Source organism: Columba livia, chromosome 3 (assembly GCF_036013475.1).
Source record: "Columba livia isolate bColLiv1 breed racing homer chromosome 3, bColLiv1.pat.W.v2, whole genome shotgun sequence".
NCBI lineage: Eukaryota > Metazoa > Chordata > Aves > Columbiformes > Columbidae > Columba > Columba livia.
Window position 1 is genome coordinate 41,145,966 of NC_088604.1, and position 27,189 is coordinate 41,173,154.

General features: G+C 35.4%; 2 long non-coding RNA genes across 4 annotated transcripts in view; one reads left to right on the forward strand and one right to left on the reverse strand.

Moving 5' to 3' along the window:
* The window catches only part of LOC110356263 (uncharacterized), a 79,643-nt gene that overhangs the window by 16,992 nt on the left and 35,462 nt on the right, over positions 1–27,189 (forward strand). The gene's annotated exons all lie outside the window — the stretch shown is intronic.
* On the reverse strand, positions 3,935–27,142 carry LOC135579013 (uncharacterized). Of its 2 annotated transcripts, XR_010471249.1 has the most exons (4): positions 26,995–27,142; positions 19,938–20,059; positions 14,412–14,502; positions 3,935–5,921 (listed from the first exon to the last, which is right to left on the reverse strand). It is a non-coding gene; the product is annotated as an uncharacterized LOC135579013 (long non-coding RNA). The 2 variants fall into 2 exon arrangements; XR_010471248.1 differs by lacking the exon at positions 19,938–20,059 and having other exon boundaries at positions 26,995–27,112.

Genomic DNA, 27,189 nt, shown 5'->3' on the forward strand with positions numbered 1-27,189 from the left:
GTATTTATTATCTTATACCCACTGATGTCATATTTTTTACATTTTTTTTCTTTGCAAAATAATTGCTGATGACATTAAAAAAGAACATATTTAGAAGAGTGAAATATGGTAAATTATACATAATTATTTTACATGGATTAGTTATAGAGTATGATACTGAAAGTCTTTGTGTACTTAGCAGATAGATTAAAAATATTGAACAAGTTTTTCAAACAACATAAATTATTTCTGGGCTACAATTGCAAGGAGACATTTAGAGGATGTGTTATTTTAGGAAGCTAAATCCAAAATTTAAGACAGAATTTTTGTCCTATGGCTGCTTCCAACTGGAGAACATTTCAGATGAGGAGGGGTTGAGAGAGCTAGGACTGCTCATCCTAGAGAAGGTAAGGCTCAGAGGGTTCTTAGCATGTATTAATACCTGATGGGAGGGAATGAAGATGGAGGATCCAGGTTCTTCTCAGTAGTGCCTATTAACAGGACAGGAAAAAATGTCTACCAATTAAAAACCAGGAAATTCCATCTGAACACAAGAAAACACTTTTACTGTGAGGGTGGTCAAACACTAGCAAAGGTTCCCAGAGAGGCTGTGAGTCTCCATCCTTGGACTTTTTCAAAACCCAGTTTTTCAAAACCAGACATGGTCACAGGCTTCTGACTGAGCACGATAGTTGAGCTGCATGATTTCAAGAGGTCCCTTCCCAACTTAACCATTCTGTAGTTCTGAGATTCTCTAACACACACCAGGAGAGACTTCTCCCAGATCCCTATGTCTAACTGGAATGTGGGAGACTTGTGTGCAAATACCCACATCTGACTTGCCTGGAGTTCTGGACCTGCATGAGCCACTTCTGGTATTCCTCCTATAGTAGACATTAATGCTCTGGTTACATCATACTCCAGACTGGATCTTCCAATTTTTGAGTCACTTGTTCTTCCCATACAAGTTCTTCTGTGTGTTTCAGGGACTATAATCTGCATATCTACAGCAATGGAAAAAATAAAGTTTGTCGTTAACCTCCTCATTTTAGTTGATGATGATCTTAAATCCTGTATACACTCTCAAAATTTCCTCCTAAATTGCTTAATTTTCCACTGATGATATTCATCTATCATGATGTAAAAAAAATAGGCAATGTTACTTAGTGGCAAATACAGTGTCTACAGTGGCAGCATCTGCACCACCACCACTTCTATACTTCTGTGTTCATCTTGCACAAGATTCAAGATAAGCCTCATAACTGAGACTTCGAATTGCCTGTGAAAGATATTTGCTTTCAATAGTCCAGTGAACAAATTTGATATGATGTAGCTATCGGGATTCAATTACGTCATTAAGAAAGGCTGGAGACACCTTGTCCTGTAACCATCTGATTGCAGAAGTGACAGTTTAAGCTTAGTCTCTTTTCTTACTTGTAGTCTTGACAGAACTAGAGATTGTGACATAGGTCATAATTTTCTTAGATAACATCAATAATCTCTGACTTTCTATCTCTGTCTAACTCTTCTTAATTTTTTGTTAAGCTGAGTGTTCTTTCCCCAGAAACAGAATTTGGGTATGCCTGTGCATTCCAGTAAATGGGCTACAGGGGAAAACAAAACAACCAAAAAAAAAGTCACAGAAGCATTGTCAAAATGGGAAAGAACGTCTGGAGATAATCTAGTTACAACATCCCCTGCTCAAGCAGGACAAAGCTAGTGCAGGTTGCCCAAGATCTTGTCCAGCTGGGTTTTAAATATCTTCAAGGACTTTTCCAGGCAATCTCTTTCAGCTTTTGTGCTAAAGTTGGTGTTTTCCTTCAACAAATGGATCTCAAAACCCAACTATTTTATATATCTTTGTACTACCAATTCTGTTTCCTCTTAGAGCAATATGCAGCTGCTATGTCTTCTCTACAATTTGACTTTGAAATTAAATTTCAGCCCTGTTCAATAATGCTTTTCTGTAAACTGTCCTACATAAAATGGAGGATGAAGTTTTTTGTTCATGCTCAGAGCTCTGAAGCTACATCCGGCTTCTTACAAAATGAATGATATTTTCTCTCTCAAATCAAGTTTAATAAAGTGATTATTAAGTTCTGAGGAGTGTTCTGTGCTGCCCTTAAAACTTGCAGGCAACTTTCAGACGTCCTTCTTCTGATAAGGACTTGAGGTAAATCTATGTAACTTGTGATGAGTTCATATCATTTTTTCATATCTTTTTCTTCTCAGAAGCACCTGAGGCTGAATTGTGGGTAAACTGCACAGATTACAGCTTCAGTAATCCGTCTTGGTCCCCCACTGTCAGCTTGATAAGTCAAATGTCGTTTGCCTCTCCTTTTGTTGAGGTTGTTATTTTAAAGTCTTAAAAAAAAAGTGCTATTTTTCAGTCTGTGAATGACAGATTTTTCACAGGGATTTGTCTTTTAACTCCCTTCATGCTATCCTGAAACTAATTTTTCTCAGATTTATATTTCAAAATCACCTCTTTTCTAGTTCCCACAGTATGCTTCGCTTTTGCTGGTGTGCTGAGGTGCACAATTAATTTTTTTATTTTGGTTTTGTTTTTCAAAACTTCAAGGAAAGAATAATCTCCTCTAGTTGTAGAAGTCTACATTAGGAAGAAGCAAACTGTACCCTAGATGTGCTCCATTAATAACAACTCTGGTATTGAGAATATTAAGACCATAGTATTTTGGACATAACATCAACATAAGAATGACCAAGGCTATTCCTAAGGTTTGCTCTCCAGATTTCTGTTTCAGGAACTTACGATGGCTTCATGTAGGTTTTACCTGAAAGTCTCAGTGAAAATCTTTTTTAAGAATCTGAATCAGATCCACATGTTCCTGATGCACAGTAGGGAACTGCATTCTTTCTGAGTTTGTTTAGTGACATAGAAAATTTTTCTAATTTCTCCAGTGTAATTTTCTTCACTTCATGATATTTCTTTCTCCCCTTTCTGCCCTGTTCAGGCATAGAATAAGATGGAATTTCAGGTCCCAGATTAGTCTTACCAGCCAAGATAACATTATTTTTATGATGTCCTGAAATTTATGCTAGGGGACTAGAAATGTAATAGTGCAAATTTGCCAAGATAGAAGTGTGAAATTCAAACAAGAGTCCATCCAGAAATGCTATTTTTATCACAAGATTTTTATTTAACTGTGCAATATTTTATTTCTGGTCATATGCCACTATAGATATATAATATAAAATAAGGAAATATATATTTCATATATAAATTGCCTTTTATAGTTAATTTATCAAGCAGAAACTGCACAGAAGCATCATCCATTGCGAAAGCTAAGAATAAGCATAAACAATAACTCTAACTAGAGTTTAGATCAAATGAACAGATAGTAGGAAGGTGAAGAGCACCTAGAAAATAAGTGGGAAAATACCTTTATGTAGTTCCATCCATTAATTTGGAAGTAAATAGCTAGTAGTCTGCTAGAATTTGTTTCAGGATAGGGAAGTAGCAACAAGATTTTAAAGTTTTTATCAGAGTAAAAATATTTCCTTATCTTGCCTGGTCCAAAAATTTTCTTCACATGACCCCCGGGAGAAGTAGATGTAAATACAAACACAGATTGAAATAATCTATGGCAAAAAATATCTCAGTGTTTTCAATGGATTTAAAGGGACTTGTATATTTATAGGTAAATGTATGCCCATGTGCTGAGCTGGGCTAAGTAAAGAAAAAAATCCTTAGGAAATACATGATAAAACATAAAAGAGCTTTCTCACTATTATGTATTGAACAATATATTACATGAAACTTTTCCACCACTACATTCTAGGTCCCTATTGCAGAAAGTATTGCAGAAAGTAATGAGAAGGATCTGAACTGACAAACTTCCCTATCCAGCTGTACCTCACAGTCCAATTATGTACTTATTATTTTACAGGTGACATTTGGCTTTGACGAAAATCAGAGCATTGAAGCTGAAAATTGACTTTTTTTTTTTTTTAATTTTGTTCCTTTTCATTAAATTAGCACACATACAAAGGTATACATCAGTAGCCCTGGGCACCCTGAGACACATGGTGATGGAAGTAAAAAAAGGGGGTAACAAACTTTAAACAATATAGTACAACTACCATACAATAGTCCAGCAAATAATTATAAAAATAAATGTCTCTAAACAGTCATGTCCTTACTAAGTACAATAACCACCACACTGACTTCGCAGTAAATATTCAATGTCAGCAGACCTATGCTGTTTCAAATCAAATAGTCTACCCATTTGTAAAGCTAAGAGACTCACTCCAAAAGTACTTTAAGTAGTCAAATTCTTTTAAACCAAGTGTGTTTCATTTTAACTGCATTTTTTAGCTTCAGTTATTTAAGTAATATAATCAGGCAATGTTGTAAGGAAAGATGTCCTATGTAATTTTAAACCTTACAGTTATAACTGTGTTGCTAATAATGTCTGTATTTAGAAAGAATGAATCTTACTTGGTTTTAGATATTTAGGGACAAACTCCTAAGCCTAATCTCATTAAATGTAGATATAGAAAGAAACAGGCAACTTCAGAAGGATTTGAACTCAATATTGTAATATTTTAGGATGGTGTTCATTTATAACCTCAAGCATCTAGCAGAAGTTTCTCTACTGTATATTTTACAGTTAACAGAGATGGAACAAGTTACTTCTATAGGATAATTCATCTTTAACAAACTACAAATGTATTTTAGGATAAAATAAATTGCCATTAGATACTGTTCTTTTTATTCCATAGAATGCAAAGCAGCTATATTCTCTGTTATTGAAATCTTTCCTCATGTAAGAAAAAACAATCAGCTAACTTTCAGGAGATAGAGGCATGGATAATTTAATTGATCAAACAGAAACATCAGAGATTGTTACAGGCAAACTTCAAAAAAAAAGAAGTTGTTGTTTGAGTGCAAAAACATTTTTACAGGATTTTTTCATGCTGTTATTCACTAAAAGACAGTTATTATACTGCCTGCTTAGCAGTCCATACATTGTTTGATTTGCAAGGAAATCTTTAGGAAGTAAAATGCAGCAGAAGGTAGAGAACAATTCAGATCCTCTTCTTTTTTAAAATTATTTTAAAGAACACATCAAATTACTTATTTCAGATCTGTACACTTCTACAGTAGGTATCTCTACATTATGAGGGGGAAAAATAAACAACAGACACAGAAGAACTTTAGAGAAAAAAATAAGAGGAAAAAATGTCTTTTAGGTCATAAAAATCAATTTATTATCCTCTCTCACATCATTTTTAGTTTAGCACTCTCAATAGGCAATTTTTTTTCTTTCCTTACGTGATGTTAGTATCTCTCTGTCTTGCATATATTCTACACTGCCATAAATTGAGGTAGTCATGGCCCCAAACCTGACAGTATTCAAGAAGATACTTGACAATGCCCTCAGACACATGATGTGAACTGTGGTGTTGTCGTATGCAGGGAGAGGAGTTGGACTTGATGATCCTTATGGGTCCCTTCCAACTCAGGACATTCTATGATTCTAAATTTTTATTTCTCATACTTGTGCTAAATTTACTCTTGTCAAGACTTGGGCTAAATCTATTCTAAATACATAGTTAAAAATTGAGAAGTATATATTTTTATCCATGTGTTTCCAGTCTCTGAATGTTTTGACAAAATCTTGTCCCACATAGAACTGAATTAGATGCTTGGCTTTGATGCCTTGAAGGCTAGAATGTTCACTGAGTTTTGTCCGATATAAAACTACAAGGCTGAATTCTGTAAAGAAGTCTGGAAAATCCTAAACTTCTCATTTTGATTAAAGATTTGTGATTTCAACCAGGCTGTTGCATATTCATTTGCTGTAAGACCAATGGGGGAAATAGGAGAGGAAAAAAGCTTAAACTTCAGACTTCTCCATCAAGGATCCAGAAATTAAGCCAGTTCATATGAAGGAAGTAGCACTTCTCACCATTACCTGATTTAAAGAAAGAAAAATGAATGTAAACATTGAATTAAGGAAAAGGCATTTTTAATAAACTTAAATATATTGAAGCTTGTGAATTAAATATAACCATTGATTAAAAATATAAAACAGGTCATGAAAAATAATTAACTAGAGAAGATAAATACATGCTTAATATTTTTTCCATCAAACGATAAGGTTTTATTTAAATAAAATATATTTACTAGGATGTGTTTTCCAAACAACAAGAAATCCTGATTTACTGTTTAAAAAAACACATAAATAAACCTATACTGAGTGTATTCTCATATATGGAATGATATACTGAATGATGCATTTTATATAAATATGTTATTTTTAAAAATTACACTTTAATTCACCATATCAGAATCTTAAATTAGTAGTTGTCTCTATCTTTGTGTTATATCACATTAACTCTTTAACTTAAATTATTTCAATCTTTGATGTGTTAAGAAGCAGAAATAGGAGTTTGAACGTTAGTGATTATTCCCATCTCTAATTATTCCATGAACGTGTCTTGTTAGTCATCATTCTCATCCTGCAAACCCTACAAGTGTATTGCTTACCCTGTAGCTAATGAAGCTGTTAAAAAGTTGTTAAGTCAGACACCTTGGCTTGCATGTCTATAGATATGCAGGTAGAATTCAATAGTTCAAACAGAGGCAATTGTTTAAACAAAGTTTGAAACATCCTAATGAAACCCATTTGGCTGCTGGTTCCTGTTCCAGATGGTATGGATCACCTGTAGTTCTTGTGGTATAACTCCAAGCCCTCCATGGATGTTCAAGAAATATACAATGACACACAAGCTCATTATAATTATTTTAGAATCTTGTGTTTCAGCGGTGGAACCCAGGCCTACTTGTCTATACTTGAAGGAGATCTAACTGACAGCACCAGCAGAATAATTCAGCTCAACTGAATGTAAGACCTTTACTGTCTTTTGAGATAAATGGAAAATGTCCCCAAATGGCCTCTAGTAGGTGCACCAGAAAGACATTAATTTCCTGTGTGTCATCTCTGCCAGTTTTGCATGGACATCTTGGATGGCCAGCTACAAATAGCACAAGATGCCTTTGTGTAGGTAACAGAACCCCATCTTAGATGTTTGCAACAGTGGCAGGTAAATCCCCGCTCACGATCCACTGACAAGGTCTCCATAAATTATAATGGGACATAGCACAAGAAGGTGGGATTCAGTTACTACACATACACATGCTCCAGGTTACATAATCCACCTCTTGGTGTTAGGCAATTGAATCACATTTCTTGTGTGCTGCCCTGAAACCACTTTAGATTTAACTGATTTCTTTGACTAGGGGAAGATATGGGAAGCTTTAACACCCATAGACATCTGAAAAATTGGTGTCTTAAGTGTTTAACTGAATTTAAGTCCTAATGCTTAATTGTCAAAATTCTTGATCTTTGCTGCTACAGAAATGTCTCTGATGTATCAAAACTGATTTTTAAACAAAGCAGAAGATAATGTTACAGTATTGCATGACACTCTAGGATAACTTTTGGTCCACCCTGGGTTTTTTTGACAGTGTATTTTTCCCATTACTCTCCTGGAAATTTCATCATCTTTATAAATATCATTAGTAGTAATGCTACTTTCATTTTGAAAAATAAATCCATTTTACATTCTGAAAATTGTTTATGCTTTATTTGATCCTGACTTTTGTATACAATATTTTGTTATTTCAAAACAAAACCAAACCATAGGATGTCTTCATATTAAAGTCCTATGGCTAAGTTTACAGTTATTTGCTTTGAAGGAAAATTAATTTCCCCAATCACTTGCCACTTTAAATGTCCAAGTCTGCAATTCTAATCCCCATATGTCCTCATAACATTTATATTGGGCTATAATTTACATTATAGATGATAGCCAAGTGTGTGACAGTGGTCATCCAGTACTATTTTAGATATCTGTGTATATCTGCTTCTATATGGGGCCAACAAATACAACATGAAACTCACAGAAGATATATGCCTTTCAAGAGGGACTGCTAGAGGCCAGCCACAGTACCCTGGGACACCTAAAATTACCTAAATGTTTTTAGGTAACTGAATTTCTCATTAAAGGATTAATTCTGAAGACTATCAAAGTCACGGAACAGTAACTGCCACAATATCAGACAATATTGCAATGATGTCACAAGGGACACCTCAGATGAGACTCTTCACTATGCTACAAAGTACAAAATAAATCATATTTTTCCTACTTAAGCAACAGTAGCCTTTATACTCAGTTTTTGTAGGCAAAAAATTACAGCGCTAAGGAACAGAAGCTCAATTTGCAGTCCAAGATGTAAAAGAAACACGAGCTAATATGGTCCTTTTCCTCCTCTCAAAAACACAGAATAAGTGTATTAATGATCTGACTTCAAAACACATCACTTAATATTATTCTGCAACATTTATTGATTCTTTAAAGATACACACTATTAAAGCACCATTCCTGTGCTGCCAAGATTAAGTTTATCTTGCACTAATGTTTTCGTCTGATTGTTTAAATGTTTTGCAAGTTTGAGGTTTACATTTTAATTTATTCTAGTCAGCCTCATTCCAAAGCAACTAAATCTTTAAAAGTTTGCCTACTAGAATGATTTAGTTGTAATTTTAATAGGATTGTGCAAACTGACAGCCATATATGAAACATTTCCTGTAAGCAGTACGCCTCTAGAATTCAGTCCATCTTAGACATAGTGATACAAACATAATGAGCAGCTGAAGTGTGGCTATACTGAAGAACAAAAGGTATGCAAAATATACTAGTAAGTATGCTTCAGCTAGCGTAAATCAACAAAGCCCATTTAAGCTAGTGGATCCTTATGAATCTACACTAGCTAAAACCTGGGCCCTGCATTTTCTTCTCAACAGGCCTGAACATCAACATTGTTTTTATTTTCTTATGAAATTCTATATTATAATAAAGTACTTAGGTACGTTTAGCCAATCAATTTGCTGGGTAAATGGAATAGTCTTAATGCTGTAATTGTGCAATTAGAGTCATTTAGTCTGTGTAGAACTAGCCACTCTTAGATTAGCAGATTGATAAGGATACAAAAAGAGGGCCACAGCATTTTTTTTAAACTGAAACTTTATTTCATTATTATGTAATTGTGTTAGGTTTTATTTTGTTATTCCATATTTCAGTGGGTATGATAAATATGAAGTGCCCTGGGGGTAATGCTCATGCTATGATTTGCCTTGTCCAGGCTTTATCTGGGATAACATTACTATCCCAAGATTTAGTTTTGGAGCACAGTGTTTGGAATAGCCCAAATATCTCAGTAGTCACAGAATTAAATACATTGCACTTTATCAATGTAATTTTAGCACTTATGGTTTTGTGTAATGCAGGTTTTGGTGCATTGTCATTGCTAACTTCAGGAGAAGATGCAAGTGGATTTAAAGCAGTACTGTTAAAGGTCTTGCTCTCCTTTTTGTTGTGTTGTTCTTAGCTTGATGCTAAATGTGAGAAAGTAGGGGAAAGGAATGTTTAGCATAGATATAGATCTGCAGCAATTATTTTTTATTTCCATCAAAAGTTCTATCCTGTGCAGTAAGATTTTACTGAAAATATAAATTATCTGTTGTACATAAATGAAGAATAGATTTAACTTTCCTGCTATATTTATCATCGCTATCTTTTTAGCGGTGTATGTGTAGTACAAGGAATCTATTTCTATAGTAGGATACTAAACAATTCTTGGATAACGGCATATAATTATCCCTCCCATTAAACTGTTTGAAAGGTACATGGCATGCCTTTGGCCTTGGCCAACTGGTTCTTTGCAACACAGTTCCTGGAGATCGTTTGGGATTTAACACCAACCGGGAACATTTCTGAATACATAATTTGGATTTGGCCACTGTCTTTAAGGGTAAGAGTTTAATAGAATAGATGCATGCTGTTTTGTGCTGATTGGTGAAAAATATCTGAGAATAGTCCCAGACTAGATATCTTCCCTATATTGTTAACATTTTCTTTTATTACTTTTTTTTTCTTTTTTTTTTTTTTTTTTAGTTATCACAAGGGTCCACCTGTGCCAGTAGGTTATTTCTGACAGTGGCAGCAGTGAGTGTTTAAGGAGAGAAGACAAGAGTTTATTTCCTTGGTGTATGTTGTCAGCTTTCTGAAACTTGAAATCTGACTTCTGAAGCAAGGGATTGTAGCCATACATTTTGTCTTTCATGAAGATGTGCATTTTCTTCTTGAACCCATCCTCCAGCATCTTGTGGCAGTGCATTCTGCAGTGTATGTGCACTGTATGTCTAATTTGTTCTAGAGTGGTTAATTACAATTTAATTGTATTTATCATTTTCTCTGATGCCCAACTTTGATTGTTCCATCCCCATTCACCAGCTCCACTGAACCCATTGTGTTATACATCCATTGTGTGTTCTCCTTTAAACAATTTCTTTTCCAAGCTGGAAAGTCTCAGTCTGTTCAATATCTTCTCAAACAAAAGACTACCCATATACCTGTTTATACTTTTTCTGTCTTGAATTTTTTTCTTAGTTCTGCATCTGTGCGTATGCATACAGCATATACTTGTGAACACATCATACCACAAAATGTTGAGCTACATATGTAGAAATGTTTCCTTCCGTCTGTAGTAGAAAAACAGAGCATCAGCTCTAACATAAATGAATATTTTCATTTATACCTCACATTTTAATTTATATCTCTGTAGAAGAGAAAATAAGGTGAGAAATTAGATTGTGCACTAGCTACTGTAATGTACAGCAGATTTAGCATAAGAAATCCAGTTCTTCAATAAGCCTAATTCTAGCATTAGAATTAAGAAAATACTGCACACCGTGGGGGAAAGTAGGTCTAATCAAGCTTAGAACAAGCAAACAAACAAAAAATGTATGTCTTTGTTTTAGTTAATATCTGCTTATTAGCAGGGGCTTATGTAAAATTTCAATTACACATTTTGAATGCTTTCTACCAACCAGAAGTTCTAAAGAACAGTGAGTTTAACTGGGTATGTTTTTGGTATCATTCTATCTTCTCCTTCTCAGTGTGGATTCAGGTACACAGGCAAAATTTTGACTCGTTCTTTCATATGTAGGGTTGTTATGTTTTTACTTTGGGCACTTTGCTGTTTATGTTAGAATCATAAAATAATTTTGGTTGGAAAAGACCTTTAAGACCACCAAGTTCAACTGCTAACCTAATAATGCCAAGTCCACAAGTAAACCATGTCCCTAAGCAGAACATCTACGCATCTTTTAAATGCCTCCAGGGACGGTGACTCAGCCATTTCACTGGGCAGCCTATTCCAATGCTGGACAACCTTTTCCATGAATATTTTTTTCCTAATATCCAGTCTAAACTCTCCCTGGTGAAACTTGAGGCCGTTTTATCTTGTCTTGTTGCTTGTTACTTGGAGAAGACACCAAAATCCACCTCACCACAACCTCCTTTCAGGTAGTTGTAGAGAGCTATAAGGTGTCTCCTCAACTTCCTTTTCTCCAGGCTAAACAACCTAAGTTCCCTCCTCTCCTCCTCATAAGACTTGTGCTCCAGACCCTTCACCAGCTTCTTTGCCCTCCTCTGAACTCTCTTCAGCATCTCAATGTCTTTGTCGTAGTGAGGGGCCCAAAACTGAACACAGTATTCAATGTATGGCCTCACCAGTGCTGGGTACTGGGGACAGATGACTTCCCTAGTCCTGCTGGCCACACTATTTCTCATACAAGTCAGGATGCTTTTTGTCCACCTAGACACACTACTGGCTCATGTTCAGCCAGCTGTCGACCAATACCTCTATGTCCTTTGCTACTGGACAGCTTTTCTGCCACTCTTCCACAAACTTGTAGCATTGCATGGGGTTGTTGTGACCCTAGTGCAGGACCCAGCACTTGGCCTTGTTAAATCTCACACAATTGGCCTCAGTCAGTCCAGCCTGTCCAGATCCCTCTACAGAGCCTTTCTACCACCAAGCAGGTCAACACTCCTACTCAACTTTATGTTGTCTGAAAGCTTACTAAGTGTGCACTCAATTCCCTCATCCAGATTGTTGATAAAGAGATTAAACAGAACTGGCCCCAATACTGAGCCCTGGGCAACACAACTCGTGACTGGCCACCAACTGGATTTGAATCCATTCACCACAACTTTTTGGGCCAGTTTTTTACCCAGCAAAGTGCATGCCTGTCCAAGCCATAAGCAGCTAGTTTCTCCAGGAGAATGTTGTGGGAAATAGTGTCAAATACCCTACTGAAGTCTAGGCAGTCAATGTCCAGAGTCTTTCCCTCACTCACTAAGTGATAGAAAGAGATCAGGTTAGTCAAGCAGGACCTGCTTTTCATAAACCCATGCTGACTCAGCCTGAATGTCTGGCAGTACTGTATGTGTGGCATGATGGCACTCAAGATAATTTGCTCCATAACTTTTCCTGGCACTGGGGTCAGGCTGACAGGACTGTAGTTCCCCAGAACCTCCTTCTGGCCATTCTTGTAGGTGGGCATCACATTTGTCAACCTCTAGTCAACAGGAAACTCCCTGATTAGACAGAACTGCTGATAAGTAGTTGAAAGTGGCTTGGTGAGAACCTCCGCCAGCTTCCTCAGAATCCTTGTATGGATCTTATCTGTCTCCATAGACTTGTGCATGTCTAAGTAGTTTAACAGGTCACTAACCATTTCCCTTTGGAGTACAGGGGCTTCATTCTGCTCCCTGTTCTTGTCTTTCAGCTCAGGAGGCTAAATACCCTGAGAACAACTGGTCTTACTATTAAAGACTGAAACAAAGAAGGCAGCCCTCTGTTTTTCTTCCTGCATAACCTCACAACATCCTTACAGTCCTCCTGAGTGGCCTTCCCCTTCTACCAAAGGTCATAAACTATACTTTTTTTTCCCGAGTTCCAGACAAAGCTCTCTGATTTCCTTTACTCTGAACATCTTTGCATATAAGTGAAATCTATTATGGTATCTTAAAGTAAATATTTTGATGCAGCAAATTGGTTGTAGGGCTTGCATAAGATGTTATTGTAGTAAGAGGGTGAAGCTGACTGCTCTTTTTAATTCTGACAGTGTAGAAAACAGCAGACTAATTAGTCCAGAGAAAGAATATGTAATTTAACATGGAGAAATAAATGTGTGGATGTCTATTGACTTATGACAAAAAGAAAACATTTTTTGTTGGTTTTCTGTCTGCCACATGAAGAGGTCCAGGGTCTTCAAATATATAATTCAAAGTTTCAGGTAACTTGAAGGTGGGAATCATCAAGAGTAAGTGAAGGAAAAAAGTTCTCCAAAATATGTTTTCACTTCTGCCAACATCACCTGGCTGAACTTTAGCTAATATTACCTAAGCGTTAGGTAAGATAACTAATAATAATAATAATAATGGGACATCTAGCTCCAAACAACAGGTTTACTAGCAGAGAAATAATGATACAGGGAAATCCTCTGGCTTTATCTGAAAGGAAGATGTGGGCATTTTGCTGGTGTTCTGCTTGCCTTAACAAAGTGTTGGAGATAAAAGAGGCCATGATCACATTTAATGGAGACAGTCATATAGCTGGAATTCCAATGTCTATGGACAAAGACTGTTAGAAGCCAGCAGAACTGCACTCAAACTGAATCAATAGAACTGAAACTTCTGTCAAGGAAGTACTTAGCCTAAAGCTTTTCCTTTATTTTGTAGTAGTAAATTTCAAATAATAGTTCATATTTCAACATGTTCACTCTGTGTCTCCTGGGAACACTATTGCATGGAAAACATTTGCTGCATCAGATTTTTCAAAGGTCAATAACTCCCAGTGCATTCTACCCTTGGCACTTGTGTGTACAGATTCTGATGCTGAAAACGTTCATTGTATTGTCTTGTTTAAAGTGTTGTAAGAGGTCTATCAGATTATTTTCTTTATCTTCAAAATTTCATATATTCTGAAGAGAAATCATAATGCTGAATAGAGAAAACTACTTAGATTCTTTATTTCAAGCCAGATTAATGCAGTTCTCTTCATTGCTAGTACTGTTAAGACCATTGAATTTCCATATTAGTTCTGGGAATATGTCAGTTATAAAGGTCACCTAGTTATGAATATGATCATATGTCCAGTTGTAAACAAAATGTTTTCTTCATTTTCAAAAGAAATAACTGAAATACTATTATCAAGGATCCCCATGGTTTCTAACACTGATTTGGTTAATCCTTAGTCCTCTGTGGAGTTAATTAATACAAATATACATTTTGACTAAACTAGAGCACTATGCTCAAAACACTCAATGGAGACCCTGGGCTGTATCTGCCAATCCCAGAGTGCACAGCTCATCAGTACTCAGGTGACATAACCTGGTTTCCGAAAAGACTTAAATACAAAAACTTCACTTCCACCTATCCATTAGAGAGATGCAAGGCTACAATCTTGCTGTTCTATTTATCATTCATGCTTTGAAACCGAGCGTATATGTCATTCTTCATACAACTATTCACTTCCTTATAATACAGACCTCTCCACATGATGTTCCTTGTTTCTCTTCAGAGCCAGTCTTCAGTTCCTAGATTTTTCCCTTATCTTCTTCCACACTCCTTGATCTGAACCTGAATGAAAGACAGTATGACCAGTCTTTGCAGTACAACTGATGGTCTACTTTTTTTCAGGAAGAAGCAGCAAGTCCAGTTGGATAAGGGACAACAAAACTCCTTTAGATTTGGAATCAGCATCAGACTACTACATGTTTTATTTACCAAAAATTAAGACTCCTGTCTGCACACATCCAAAATGAAAAGTATCTAGAGAATGCATTATTTGGGTCATAATTTCTTTTCTTACCAAGTGCTTGAAAAACTTCATTGGCTTTTTAGAAGAGTGTAACTAGTCTCTGAATTCAAAATAAGCTTTTCTATGAGTGCAAAAACATTCAATTCCTTGAATGCTAATGTAAATCAAATATTACATTAGTGTATGGGTAAAGAAAATCAACTATAATTTTAAGTAAATATTTATGAAATTTTGTACAGTAATGATAGGTTAAATAATTAGTAAGTATGAAGCTGAAATAATTTTATTTTTGTCAAAGAGAAATCTAAAAAACCACAGTGTTTCCCATGGGAATTTAGTGACACTTCAGAATTACAAAAACAGTAATACAGGTCAAGATAGTCTACATGCTGCAATACATATGGAAAAATAAGATGGAACACAGATGGAGATTCTTTAACTGCCCTGGGCTTTAAGGAGTTCAATCATGCTGTCAGTGTTTTTTGAACATAATTTATTAATGTGGCAATGCAAAGCAGGATGTTGTTCAAAACTAACCAGATATTGAATAGAAAAGAAAATACAGAATATTTTTATTCAAAGAATTGTCACTGCACGTTGAGATAGTCATAGAGAATTATGTTATTTTATTTGAATTTATTGATGGCTAATTGAACAAGAGAATGAAAAAATAGAATGTGAAGAGAAGGGCATATAAAAAACAGTGTGTAACATTAGCAAAACAAAGCTAAACAATTCTGACCAAGAAATACAAGTCTTTCCAAAATCGTTAGTAACATGAAAATATAAGCAAAGGAGGAAAAATCAAATTATTGAAGCTATGCCTGCCTTAGCAAGCTGCACAGTGCATAAAGAAGACTTGTAGTGAAAACATGTAGAGAAACAGTGCTGAGCACCTGGTGAGAATTCCACACGTGTTTCAGGGTCGGGGGGACAGGGAGTTACTTAAGATTAGCTCTAGTCTGAATGCTCATTAATGGCTGTAGGATTCTGCATGTGCTCCTGACATGTGTCTTTTGATTTATTTCCATCAGAAAAGCAACCAGCTCATGCACTCTGATATTTCTTTACAATGACAGAAAAAAAACTGGAACAACTGGAAGATTTGTTTCTCAAATCTCAGAGCTCCTAAACCAAAGTAAAACATTAATATAAACAACACATGCAACAAATAGAGGGTAGCTCATCCGTAAAGAGAATACTGCCAGAACTCAGACTTGGTTCATTTTATTTTTAAGGTGTCCAGAAGTGCCTGCTGCCTTGAATCTCTTTGGTGAAATTATACAAGGAATTAATGGCAGGGTTCCCACTCCCAGCCTTGAAGCAAAAGAAAGCATCAGAGCTTTTTTATATTCAGTGAATAAGGCAAAAGCTTATCGAATAGCCAGAGTCCAGGTTGCTACTTGAAATCAGAATACTTTTTTTCCTTTAAATGTAGATGAAACAAATCATTAGCATTAGTGTTGCTCTAAATAAAATTTACTTAGTGTAATTGAACAACTTATTCTATTTCTGGGAACAAATGAAACAAGTATGAGCAATACTTAAAATATAGAAGAAAAATCAAGATATCCTTAATCTTTCTATTCACAAAAGTGAAATAGAATTTTTAAAACCTAATCCAAATAAATCTTAATTTGATACCTATTTTTGTTCACAAGAGTATTGAAGTTCAATGTTTAAATGGTACTGATGCCACTGGAATTTATATATAGTTTTAACTTTTAGATATAATCTTTCAAGGTTCTCTGAACAGGGGAAACTGCTTTAACTGTCACTAGTTGGTGTATAAGTCAACAGTTGGAAACTTTAGGATTTAAATTTCTATAACTGAATAATTCAGAAATGTGAGACTGATAACCAAGATTCTGTCTTGGCCCTACTCCTTACATGTCCAATCTGATCCAATCCTTATTGATGGAAGAATCAGCATATACTAAGGTCATTACAAGACCAGACTTTATCAGTTTAGACATTCACATATCAGATTTCACTTGTTATGAGAATCCAAGGAATTAACCTCACCTCATTGAAACTGCAAGAAGTTAGTTACTCCAGTTACTCCCTCCTTCTATAATTGACAGAGATAAAGACGTATTTCCACGGATCACTGAGGTACACAGCCTTCTGGGAGTGCTATTTTTCTCTGTTGATACAGAAATCAGCTTTGGCTTACACAACAAAATCTGAGATATAAAAACTGAGAATAATACAACAGATTTTGGATTCAGGTCTCTATTTGCTTAACAGCTGTTAGGCTGAACTGGTACACCAGGTCCAAGTTGTCCCTAAACTTCATAGAGGCCCAGTTACAATCACTGCTTTTGGGTCCATTTTCACCTCAAACAGCTTTGCTTTCAGTAGTGAAATGCAGATTCCTGGTTCTGTTTTTACCTGCTCTTCTTTTCCTCATGTTCTTCTCTCTTTGCTGGGGGGAATGAGAGGGTGTGGGAGAAGAAAATAATTCTAAAATTATACTTTGTTTCTTTGAGCTATTGTTTGTATATGACTAGTTTAATCATGCACAACATTCACCTTTCATTATACCGAACTTTGTTAGTAGTGTATGCCTCTGAGCACAATAATGCCTAATTTACATTAATCTTGCTTTCTCAATTCTTCTAGAGTAGTACAAACATATGACACAAATTACTCTTTATTTTTTAAACCACAATAAATGTATGAGCCACACTCCCAGCACTTAGTTTACCAAACTACTGTGAAGTAACTAAAAAAACATTAAAATGTTCTCCTTTCTTCAAGAAAATAAAAAAATAAAATGTCTCAAAACAGATAACAAAACAGTGTCTGCATAATGATGCAAACAGGTAATTGAACACAAAATAAGATACACCAAACCACAAATAAATAAATAAATAAATAAAGTGTAACGCTGGGCTTTTAAATCCTTTACCCTCCCACTCCTCTACTTTCCTGCAGGTACTCTTTCTGCAGGTGCAGCCTAGAGAGTTTAATTCATTTTTTTAGGGTCTCTAGAGGGTGGTTTTAGCTAAATTTAGCTGTTTTATAGCTATTACTGAAGCTGGCATCCATTCTGTTTTCCATTTGAATTCTCCAATATTTACTACTTCTTTGTCATTCATTCCAAATGTTAAAGTTCAACTTTAAGTTCTTGCAGGTTTTGTTGAGAGAAGTTTACATTCTCACAACTCATTTAAAAGATGCATGTGTTGTATGATTTCTATGTATTAGTCCAGGAGCCATAGAATTTGTTTGGAAAAGGAGAGATCCACCTCAGTGTCATTTTATCTGGGGCAATATAAACACTCTTTTGAAACTCTCCAAAGAGAACTGCCTAACACTGAATTGGTTACTCAGAGCAAAGAAATATGGCACTGTCCAGCACTCAACCCCCTGGATTCCCCCTCTTATCCAGTAGTAATGGTGTTCATTTCCTTTTGTGTTTTGAATAAAGTACTGAAACAGACTTAAAAAAAAAAAAAAAAATCAGCACAAAGGATCTTATAGTAAGTATTATGACCACTAGGTCAAATAGCTTTGTCCTGTCTTAATCTTACTAATCTTACTTCTATTTTGATCCACCATTTGTAGAATTTCATCTTACCCAGTGGCATGTGTTTAACAAAAAGAGAGGCTGAGAATACCCATGGTATCTTAGGCATTCATAGATATATGCCTCCTTAAAGTATATGTGGTTTAGCACAGACTCAAGCAGAGGAGCAAGTTGTACCCACATATTTTGCTGGACCATTTTTCTAATTGCCAAGTAAAATGGGGCTGTCACTTAAGTTCTATTTATTTCAGCAACATTCCAAATAAGACATTGTTCCCTGTTTCCTTGCTAGATAAAAAAAAAATCTATAGACCTGTACGTTCTGCAAAAGGGTTGGAGATGAAGGTTCCAAGTGGGATCATGTTTCAATCTACAGCCTTATTTAAGACACCTGGGATGTTAACTAATTTAGGTTAACCTTATGTTATACTTTTTAGTAGCTCTGGAGAACTGTGTACATGTTTAGCAACATGCCTACACTGTGCAATTATCTCTGAACTCATGCCAAACCACCTGCCTCCAGACTTGAAAGTAATACAGCTGTTTCAATGCTGACACTGGAACCCCAGCTCACGAGTTACACATGGTATCTTCTTGTCATGGAGATAAATTAGCAAGTCAAAACCTTATCAGGCATGTGTACTCAGACCCTTGCATGAATCCCAAATATCCACCATCAACATCTACATAAATGAGTTTGAATCTTTCCCTGCCCAATGATACCTAAATTTAGAAAGTTGCAAACCACAACAGAATTACTGTTAGGGCAATTGCTAAAAGGTGAAGGGCATCATTCTGCATAGTGCCCTCCCCATCCTATATTGCATCTCAAGGAGAATTTTATCCATGAAAACTGTCAGAATTCCAAACTGGAACAGCTTTCAGAGGAGATTAACTTTCTCCATAGCACAGCAATTTTCCCTCCTGAGGAAAGCCATATTATTTCAGTCTAGAGAAGGTGTCTATTACTGTAGAATTTAAGAACCCACATGTTTCTTCTCAGAGAGAGAAGCAATTACTTTAACTGCTGTGCTCAGCATGAAAATGTTTTGGGAAAAAATGCCTCTCTTAATCATATTTTGACATCTATATTTAAAATGGGGGTAAGTATGTGAAAAACTAAAATCTAAGTTAAAAAATATTCACCTATAGTAACTATCATGAAACTGTAAAATACAATGTATACATTATTAATATTTTGCTGTGTGGAATGTAGTGTTCAACACTAAACTTTTGAGGGATTTTTCTCGTTAAAAAACAGTTTTGATGAAAGATATTCCCATAAACAAAAGCAACCAAGGTATGAACCTTGATTTATTATTCATTAGCAGTTCTCCATTAGCAACTGAACAGTTTTTGCCATTACAATAGGAAACTCCTCAGTGTTTTTCTACATCTGACAAAGAGGATTCACCCTGTAATCTTAGTATGCTACTGTGAATAGAGTGTTTGATTACCACAAGACACTTCTATTATCAGGTAATATATAGATTTTTTTCTTCTCTTGTTTCTTCTACTAGTTAAAGTACTTGCAAACACTGAAGCAAAACGGCACTTGAATTTCTTCTGCATTCTTCTATCTGCCTTATAGAAAGGAAAGGATAACAAAATTGTATAGCTGCAAAAAAATCAGCTCAAAGGACTTGCATTTGGTGTGGACCATAGAGATACAAAGTATCTGCAGTATAGCATGTGTATGGGGGACAGGCTCATACCCACCTCTTTCCTCATCCCTCCTCCTACTGAAAGAGTCTCACTGCAACTTCAGGGGTTGGTGCAACACCAGACAAGCACAATGTCCCCAGGCAGAGGGACATTGGCCACCATGTACAGCTGCAGCACTGCTGAGAGGAAAGCCTGTGTGAGACACATTTCATATATCACAATATATCTTAATGCTCAGTCAGCTATCAGTGTAAGGCCCTCCTAACTGTCCTAAAAATCTACTATTCAGGCAGTTCCTTCACCTTTCTCTTGCCCTTCCTTTTCTCTCTCTTATCCCCTCATTTCCATTGAGGAAACTGATAGACACTAGGAGGCACAGAGCATTCCAGGGCCATGCGTAATGTAACTTTTGGTGGCAGGACTGTAATGTGCATGCCCCCCTTTTCCCTGGTTTCCTGCCAGCATCATCCAGGTGGAGTTTCCCTTTCAGACAGCTCCCACTGTGGATGGTTTCCAAAGTCAAGACTGCTGCAAAAACACTGGATAACCTCAATCTCTATTATCTTTTGGGACGAATTGCTTAATTAAAGAGGATGGAAAAGAGGACGGGTGATTGTTAGTGACTTGAATATGTTGTTCTACACTACAGCTTGCTGGAGCCTGTGAGTGAATTGGTGTAATTCATTCTCTAAGTGATTAACTCAGGAATTTTCATGAGCAGTAAATTCACTGTGAAAATCAGGCCAAAAGGTAAAAAAAAAACAGATTGTAATCATCACCAAGTAGAAAAAAACTGTTCATAATACAAAATTTATGGCCAAATAAACATTATAAAAAGGAGCATTGAAAAACACATTAATTTGAGGGCACTTTCCCCCTTCCCTGTTCTATTCAAAGAGACTAACAGGGAGATTAAATCAGTAGGAGAGATATAAATGTCATATTGCAATTTATTTTAGTGATGTTGAAAGAAGACATCTGAAAACAAACAATCTACAGAGACAAGCAAAGGCTTGATCTGTATCAGTGACAAGAAAACGGGCCAACCATCTACAGAAGAATTTGTGAAGCACAGTTGTCAGAGAAACCAGTATAAATAGCTTTACTGGGGTTTCTAAGAACTCTTTGAAGCTCTGTTCTACCCTCCCTAAATTGTTTCCTTAGTGCTAAAGCAAAGCTTGTATGACTACAAGGTAATTCAACTGCAAACTGTGCAGTGTGTTGCCATCTCTATGGCTTATTTGGTACCAGCTTGGAAATGACAGTGTGTGACCTGTGGATAAAACCAGCAACTTACAGTTTTTTTTTTTAAAAATGTGAGAATAGTGCATATCTGCAAACCTTGAAGTGAGTTAAAACACAGAATAAACCTCTTTCCTACTTAATAACTGATAGTATAGTAGTGACTTGAATTAAAAACCACCTTCTGTGAACCAAATCTTTCATAGATATTTAACTTAATAGAAATAGATTTATTGTCATGTTTGTAACTCATAGCCCAAATTACACTTTTACAAAGACAAGCTAGTTCTGTGTTTTGCACAATATAAATGACAGCACATTTTGATGAAATATTGCTACATTTGATTGTAAATGCTCCATACAGGGGCTGGAGCTGCCAACCACTTTAAGTGATTCTATTGAATTATGCCCCACTACTGAAATTAGATTCAGAAAGTTGTGATTATGGGGACACTGAAGTTTCTCCCTGTACTAAGCAGAACACATAAGAATAATTTTGACTTTGGTTTTGTTCTGCTCATCTGGGTTTAGAAACAACAGTAAAGGTTTAGTAAGCAAATATTATGAAAGTAGAGACTTCTTACTTGACTAAATAAGTCTACATTTAGTAGGTTCAGTCTTGTCTCCTAATTCTGCCTCTGCCTCTACCATTATTTCTGTCTTGGGCATCTGATCTTTGTGTCTATAAAATGGAAATAACAATAATTAATAGTAGAAATAATGATAATAATTAATAATAATAACAACAAATAATTAATAATAATCTGATCTAATCTAATAATAATCTAAGATAGTCTCATAATCTACTAAAAAGATAATTGTTGGGAATAATTTTTAACATCACCACACTACTCTGAAAATATAGTGAGCTATAAAACTGCTAAATAATTTTATTTTCATTGTGTTCCCATAAGTGTCTAAGCTCCCATAAACAATGATCATAGGTGTTATATGAGTCAGAGAGGTGCCATCAGTATTGTCTTTTATGAATCCAGATTGCCAGTTTAATTGTATTCTTACTTTGACCTATTTCTTGGCTGTAGATTTAAAATAGCAAGTCTCAATATATCTGTCAAACATAATACTTTTATTCAAGGATTTATTATAAGAAAAATAAAAATAAACTGTATTTTTTTTCAATATATTAATAGGAAAGAAACTCTGAATTATAGTATTTCTTGATGATAAATCTGCATTTTTCACATAACCAAGAAAAAGCTGAACTTCAGATAGTATTTAGTCTTTCTTCACTATGTTTTGCCTTCCTATCTAAAAAAGGAAAGAAAGCATTATATGGCAGAGCTATTAAAAGTAGTCTATTCAGAGAAATTTGGACTACGGAATGGTAGCTTAGAAAAAAAATGATTGTCAGCTACAATATTAATGAAACAAATCCAGAGTTTGAAATCCCCCTGTCTGGCAGTCACTTTATTAAAAATTCAGCTGTTGTCTGATTTCGGGAGTGATCTTGATCCTCCCAGGGCTCTTACCCTGCAGGTTAACAAGGCTGCAAGCATTAAGACCTGGTTCAGCAAAGCACTTCACTGGTCTGCAGGGGAGTGGAGGTGATAGATCACACATGGTTCAAACATTCCCTAACCCCACTTGCTTGGAGTCTATTGATAATAACATCAGTCTTACAAATTAGACATGGAAAAAATTATTGAATCATGCTGCCTGTCTCCCTGGCAATTTGTGACTTATCACATTAAGATATTCAGTTTTGTTTTGCATGTTTCTAGAGATGGAAATATTCAGCTGAATCCCATTTAACACAGTCACCTACCAAACAAATACAAAGTGGTTTTTTTTTCCTTCAGATGTTTAACCTAGCTGAGTTTGTTTTTTTTTTTTTTTAATATACTGCCCCCATAAAACCACATGATGAAGTAAGACAAATTGGTCTTTCAAAATATTTTTAAATACTTAGAAGGTAGCCCAAATAAATAGAAATATTTTTTCAAACATCACAAGAAGTGGTTAATGAATCTGACACAAAGTAAAACATGCCCCCCTGGCAATATATATCATGTAAAATATAGCTGTAGATAAAAATAATTGCATGTATAATATAAATCAAATGAATCACCTTTATTAATACTTTCTGCACATATGCAAAGGAAAGTGTAGGAAACCAAAAGGGCGTTTTAACAATAATTATCTAAGTTTCTTGTCTGGATATAAAAGTTTTAAATCACATAATGTTATTTAAATATGATTTTTATTGTGCTTATTCTTTATCTTAAATATGCTGGAATTTTATATATACATTTTTATTTATTTATAGCATAGTCTATGCAAAGTGACAAGGTACATGTTTAAAAACAGTATGAATAAATTCTGTAATGCAAGAAAAATTAACATACAGGCATAATTATATCTTCAGTCACTTTCAAATGTTTGTGTCTTTAAGCACTTTCCTGTTAACATCATTTTTGTAATGCTTTGCTCAGAAACATATATAATTTTCTAAAGACAGTCGTGCTTTGATCATACACCAAAGTGCTTTTATCTTCCTGCCACAAGACCTGATGCTGTTTTGCATACATGCCTCAAAAATGAGTTGATTTCTTCATACCACATGGGCATGGAAAATGTGTGTGAATTACTCTCTTCTTACACTTACAGTTGTTTTCAGAATTACTGCTGTCTGTTCTGTTTCTATTGAATGTCTGTGATACCATTTTCTATTTTTTTCACCTTTTTTTAAAAATATATATTTTACTCTGGTTCATTTTTATAACAACTCATTTTTTAATTTTATTACTTCTGAGGGGCTTTAGTCAAGACCAATGACTTGCTGTGACAGGCAGCATGAGCATACAGGTATTTTCCGATGCTAGTTAAGATAATTAAGTCTCCTTGTATTACTTCCCTGTCCTCCAAGCATCTCTTTAGTATTATCTGTGAATGTAATTAATGCTATTTACTTCTCTCCTGGGTTAGTGAAGATATTAATCCCTGACTTAATGCAGATCCTTACAGCATCATGCTACACACCTCTTCTCATCTGGATATATTGCTGACGTTATCCTTTGTTTATGCTCTTTCATCCTCTTTCAGTCTTTCAGTGAGACAGTGTTTTTATCAAAGCTGATTTTAATTAATGTTGACAAAGATTTTAACATGTATTGCAAACCAAATATATTGCAGCTATTGTTTTTCATGTCCCCATTTTTCTTTGTAGTTCTAGTTAAAAAATAAATCAGATTTACCTTCTATCCCTTTGTTCTTTCTGCATCTATTCCACCTCTTACTGCTAGGTGCATTAGCTTATAGATATTAGTGATCTTTTCTCTTGCTATGAGCTTTAGTATTTGAGGGAGAACAAGGGCAAAGCAGAGCAAGGCAGTGAGCAGGATGACCCCAATCCAGTAAAGCAATGGAACACATGGCCATCATTAAACAAAGACACAATCTCACTGGAGTCAATAGAAAGACTTGCATGCTTGAAAGTAGTATCTACCAGCTCTATGCTGCTCTGCTGAATATATGAAATGATCATGTGCTAATCGTCCCATATTTCCTTTGTATTTAAAAATAGTTTCACACTAACCTTTCAAAGAGCCCCCTTCATTTTTTCTGACACCTGAAGAAGTGATATAATACATTTCTAAGGCAACATAGGTCAATAAATTAGGATGCAAATCATTTAGATTTTCTGAACCATATACTGTCATATTTCCCCCATTGTTCCCTAACCTGCTCCTCATCAGAACAGGAATTACTTATATATGATAATATCACCTATTTATAAAGTTAGCTTATTAGTATTATTTATTTATTCACTAAAAATAATTTCATATTTCAATCACTTTTAAAGCATCATTAATTTCACCCCTCCTCAGGACATACTTAATTGTAATTTTGCTTTGCACCCAGTAGCATAATGGTTCTTGTTGACAAATGTTAATTATTTGTGTGGGTTTTCTGTTCTCGACATTTTTGGCTCTGAACTTATAATCAGAGCAAAATGTAGTGGGGAGGAGAGGGGAGGGAACTTTTCCCCAAATAGTGGAACAGCTTTATTTGTGAATGTCATGGGAAGCTAGAAGGAGAAAAGAAAGCAAGTAAGTGAATGCATTAGCCTGAGGGAAAGAATTTCTAAGGATGTGCTCTTACATCCAGCTGGGACTGGTCTCTTCTTTAGCTCAATGGAGGAAAAAAAAAAGAGGAAAACAGCCCCATGGCCCCACACCCTCAGAAGATACAATGGGATTTTAGCACTCAGAGGGAATCTCTCTTCACCACAATTGAAACACAGCTTAACTAGCCTTAAATCAGACTATCTAATCAACTGAAATCCAATGAAAAATAGCTTCTGTTATGCCTTAGAAGCAGAGTGTGGATGAGAAGATTAGCTTGGGGAGAGATTAATCACTTTAGAAAAGAGAATTTAACTACTTTTTAATAACACGCAGTTCAATGTGGTTGAGAATATGGAAGCTCAGATAAAGCCTTTTAAAAACTAAGAGCCATCAAAGCAGCTTGGAAATGTTTAGCTGCTCAGATACAGTAGTGGGCAGAACCCATTTTCATCTGTGTTTGTCTGAGGTGATTCCTTATTATTCTATGAGTTTCAAGCTAGACAGAAAGACTCAATACTCTTCTTTTTTTTTTTTTTTTTCTTTTCCTCATTAACGGTTGTCATTTTGATTAAAAAAAAAAAAAATGCTATAGTTTAATGGGTAAATGCAAATGACCTCAACATTGCAGTTTTGTACTTCAAAGGGGAGTAAATTTGTTTTGAAGTTTATTTGGTAAATGAATTTCTGTCAGAGATAAGCAAAAAGTTTTGAACTCCCAAGGGCTCTGACAAAGCTTCAGAAAGTAGAAAATTCAAGATTTACCACACTTGTGATCAAACATAATAACATTTAAGACTAATAAACAGCTTTTCTAAAGTCAGTCTAAAAGGTGAGCCAAGGAGTCTTGTGGAACATAACATTATCAGTTTGAAATTTACAAGGCTCATTATCTTTGACTTTTTTCATATTTTTTTTTTTTTTTTAAATAATATTACTTCCACTCCTAAATTAAAAATATTATTGCTGCGGAATAGTGCATCCAGCTTTAGCTTTTACAATCAAATTCCTATATGTGGGTGAACTTTTCAGTTATGGTAGACAGTTTTCTTCCCCGGAGTTCCCTTCATAGTCAGAAGCAGGGTAGTAACTCTCAAAAGATAATTTAAATATCAAACCTTTGTAATGAAATAACATTTCATATAAACTGTTTGAGTAACGTATTCCATGCTGCTAGGATCTATAGGACTAAAACAAAATACTAGATTACCCTTCTTGATGCTATAAAAAAATTTCCTCAAAATTTCTCTGATTAAGGAAATAAAACAGGTATGATTTTACTTTTGAACTATCCAGACCTCTCTTCAGTATTAGGCACAGATTCATGTATGTTTTTAAACATTGCATTGTCATTGATGTTTTTTCAATGTCATGTTACAATTGGAAGATACTGGTGTCTGAGTAACTTTATGCTGATCTGTATCTCCTGTGAATCTCTCCCAATAGCAAAGTTGTAGAGTTTTATATTCTCCTCCCTCATTGATATATACTGTCCTGCAAAACTTTCAGACCAGGCAGACTTGTCAGTGCTGGCTAGCAGCTCAGCAGTCGATACCCATTCAAAAGGGTGTATTTTGTCTGACTTTGCTTTTTAACATCAGACATATATAACAAGATACAGCTCACAGTGTGTTTGCTTCAGGAAGAGCGCCATGCTGTCAACATGACAAAATCAAGTACAAGACAAGCCTGGGCACTGTAAAAATCATTTATCCTCTACTGCATGTAAAGATATCTTAAAGCAAGGTATACAAATTCTGACAAGTCATTTAAATACAACTCACCGTTTTCTGAAATCAACCAAGTCAAAAAGATTTTGTATTAAGGTCCAAGCTGAACTGGAAAAACTAGGACAGAGACTGGTTGCCTCTGCAGTCTTTCTTACACTGCCAGAGACTTGCGAAGGAACAACTGTGGGACTGTACAGGCAGCACATTGTTGACCTGTCATTCAGCCTTTATTGACGGAGCACAGCAAAG